Raw genomic sequence first — 4,144 nt, forward strand, 5'->3', positions numbered from 1 at the left:
CTGTGTAAGATGCTCAACTAGTGGTCAGTAGCCCTATAGCAAACCGCGGTCGCGTCCGCGTCTTTCGGCCGTTTTTCGTACCTTCACACCCCCGCGTCTGCCTCCACCTCGCCGAGAGCTATCTTTAGAGGGGTCCCTGGTTCCTGTGCGTTCAGGCATTCCGGAGAAACGGACTCCTTCACCCTGCCTGGTAGGCGAGATTACCTTTTGAGTATAGAGACACACAGGCGACTACAAATATGGCGACCCCACTTCAAGATGTGCTGTGATTGGCCGGCAGTGTATAACCCTCGCTGTGATTGGCCGGTAGTGTGATGACGTAATTTTGCCGGGAAATCCCGCCCCTGTCACGGCTAAGTAGAAAACATATAAAGAGAAGGCTTCAGAAGCTGAAAATAACGGAGTGGGGGTTCTAAAACTTTAGCGATTTAACAGTTAGGACAATTTTAAGATTTGTTTTATAAAAAAAGTTACATGGTATAACTTTAAATGTGATGCCTACAGTACAGTATGTACAGTATGTGACTTTTGTCATGGTCTGAAAGTAATTCATGTCAGGAGTGGTCAGTGGTGTAGTCGGCCCTTCTTGGGTCTTTTAATATTTTCTAATGTGGCCACCTTTGAAAAAGGTTTGAACACCCCTGTTAGGGCACGTCATTTATTTTGTCATATATAATGTATATACAAGCAGTGGCGTCAGTTCAGAAAAAGCTAAGGTATGGCAACATGACTGGTGTCTTGCACGCGTGCAAGACACCAGTCATGTTGCCATACCTTAGAAACAGGCACGATAACATTTATTTTAAGAAGTACATTTTATTTTTTCCCCTACGGTTTCTTGTGCTGGATATGGCAGCCTGGAACGGTTGTTTAAGTGCAGCTAAACTTGCCATGTTAGTAAATGTGCCACAATCTTCTTTCTTTCTTTTTTTTTTCTTTTTTGTTTGTTGCTGCTTTTCTCTTCAAACAGGGCTTAAGCTAGCCTGATCTCAGACTCGGCTCACACAGTAGTCTGAAACTGTGCCTATTCTGAGCCATTTACGGGGAAGGGACTTTTTTGCGAGCGTGCGCGTCTGCACGCGAGTGATCGCGACGCACGGTGGACGCGACGCACGGTCGCAGAGTTTGTGTGTGATTGTGTGTGTGTCTCTGTCTGTGCCAGTGACTGCTTCCACACAGAACTGCGACCAGAAACATGTAATCAACATTAACAGCTTGGTGAAATCAACGCACCTGTGTGTGTGTGTGTGTGTGTGTGTGTGTGTGTGTGTGTGTGTGTGTGTGTGTGTGTGTGTGTGTGTGTGTGTGTGTGCCTTCCTCAGCCTGCCTGTGTGTGTGAACTTCGTTTGAATCGTTTCAACTGCTGCGCGGATTGGATATTCGTTAGACCCACCCCCACCCCCTGCGCTCATTGGAGCAGCTGAAAATAAATGCCGATTCATGTACTCAGCTCCAGAGACCACTCTGAGAGTGGGCGGGGTCTATGGTCTGGAAGCAGGCTAGGCTTAAGCGATAACTTTTTAACCACTCTTCTACACGCCAGCGTTTAACCACTGTGAACTCCATGCTATTATCATTGACTAAACATGATCACTGTTGGTGTAACATATCTATATTTTATCACGGTTCAAATTAGAGAGTTTTATGTCCTACATATTCCAACTTGCAATGGGCCTGGTGTACAAGATACACTACACCACTATGATACCCAAGTACCTGTCAAAATACTTTATAAACATTAAGGATGTCCATAATTACAACACCAGAGGCAGCGCTACAGATCACTTTCAAAACCAACAAAGGGTCAAACTCTTTTTTCTGCTATACCACCAAAATGTGGAAAGCCTTACCGAAGGCCATAAAGGAGTGTGGATCACTAGCATCCTTTAAAATTGCCCTGAAAAACCACTTACAGGCAGCAGCCGTTTGCAACTGGTAAAAAAAAAAAAACTAACCTAGCCCAACCCTCCCCTCCCCTGCCCCTTTATATACTTACTGTTTGTTTAGACTTACTGTTTTCTTTTTTTGTTCTATCATTTTACTTTCTTTACATATCTACTGCATAGTACTGTGTTCTATTCGTCTGTCATTCAATGTTATATGAGATACTTAAATGGTTTCCTGTGGAAATAAGCTTAGTCTTTTCATGGATCTCCTTTTAGTAGACCTTGTACCAGTGAACTGTACCGTCATGAAACTGTACCTTTTCCTATGCAAACTTCTAATAAAGTCTTCAATCAATCAATCAATCAATCAATCAATCAATCAATCAAACCAATGCTAAACGATGTACCAGTATTATTAAGCCTATAGGCTGACTGAAGTGTCCGAGAACTGAATATTTTAGGAGTGAACAACCCACTGAATGCAAGTATGAATGAATGAATAAATAAATGTTACCATGACCATTTCTTATTGCCGTCAATCCTTATGATTAAATGTGTAATGTTATTGTTGTGATGTTATTGTAGTTGCAGTTTTATGACTCACGCGGTTTGCAAATGCAACCCGTCATATAGTCTGGGGCGACAGAAATATTATGATGAGTATCACATGACATCACAATATACTGTATATATACTGTATATATACTATACTGTATATACAGGTAATAGCCTATAAACGGTAAGACAGGATTCCTTGCGATTCTCTTCAGTGCACCACACTTGCAATTTCCCAGAATTGCACCTTTCTAGGAGCTATAGTCAACTTTTTCAGCGGTGCAAACCGCTCCTATATTTCACTTTCGGTTTATCTAGTTAAAACATATTAGCACGGGACGATTCTTTCATTCTTCATCGATTGGCTAGTTGAGTAACTAAACATTAGAATCGACCAATCAGAAACCGTTCTACTCATGACGACATGTGTTAGCCAAACAGAACAGACCAATCAAATGCTGTATTGTTCATGTTAATTTAGATCTGTCTTGGCCATTACACTTGCACTTGAGACCGGTTTAAAGTTCATGAAAGGTCCAGGCGTAATGGCCAGGTTGTTTCATATCCTGGACCTCTCCTAAACCTTAGACTAACAGATTGAACACCACACAAGATTCGAAACAGCAACCACCCTACATTACCCTTGCAGGCTATGATTACTGTTTTAAATCCTGTGTGTTGTTCAATCTGCCAGTTTAAAGTTTAGGAAAGATTTGTGCCGGTTTAAAGTTCAGGAAAGGTCCTTCCATCTTTCTGTCTGTCTGTCTGATCCCCTCTCCGTTCTGCCCTCTGTCTGTTTTGTTTGAGCTTCTGGTCTGGACTGCATATTATTTTTCTCTTCTATTCACTCTTTGACTGCCACCAAGCTGTTAATGGCCAGGCTGTTTGTCTGACCTCCTGTCTGTTCTCCCTCTGTCTCCCCCTATAACCCACAAGAAGCTCTATTTGGCTCTATCTGTTTTCAGACAGCGACATTTAAGAGTTTCTCCTGCATCTCGGCTACACATTGAGCATCTTACTGCTCAATGCAAGAGACTTAGAAACCAGACAACCGCCCTAGTTAGATCCGCCAAAAAAAACTACATCGACGACAAAATCGATGAATACAAAAACAACCCACGAGACCTATGGAAGTTGCTTAACAACCAATTAGGCTTAAAATCAAAAACCATATGCCACAACATAAACATCAAAACGGACGCCGCTCTCATTTCTGACAAAGGTGAAGTGGCTACCCATTTTAACAAAACCTTTACCACCACAGCCCGTTCACTGGTCAAAAGACTGGTCGCCCCATCTGGGCGGTATGGTGAAGAATTTGTTAATACATTCTACAAAAAACTGGGCGTCAGTAAAGACAGCTTTAAACTTTCCACAGTGACAACTGATGAAGTGTTTAAAAAATTGAGCGCCCTACCTCAACACAAGGCCACTGGCCTTGATAAAATCCCAGCTAGATTTCTCAGAGATTCAGCCGCCACCATTGCTCCAATCATTACCCACATAATTAACCTTTCCATCGAACAGGGTCTTAACTCTGAACTGAGTAAGATCTGCACATGGCTTAACGACAACAAATTATCAATTCACCTGGGCAAAACCGAGTCCATCCTCTTTGGATCAAATCATAACCTCAAAAAGGTAGAGAACTTCACAATCAAAGTGGGTGACAAGGTCATAACACGAAAAAACGAAATCTCCTA

Source organism: Nannobrachium achirus (assembly GCF_963921795.1).
Source record: "Nannobrachium achirus genome assembly, contig: SCAFFOLD_223, whole genome shotgun sequence".
Classification (NCBI taxonomy): domain Eukaryota; kingdom Metazoa; phylum Chordata; class Actinopteri; order Myctophiformes; family Myctophidae; genus Nannobrachium; species Nannobrachium achirus.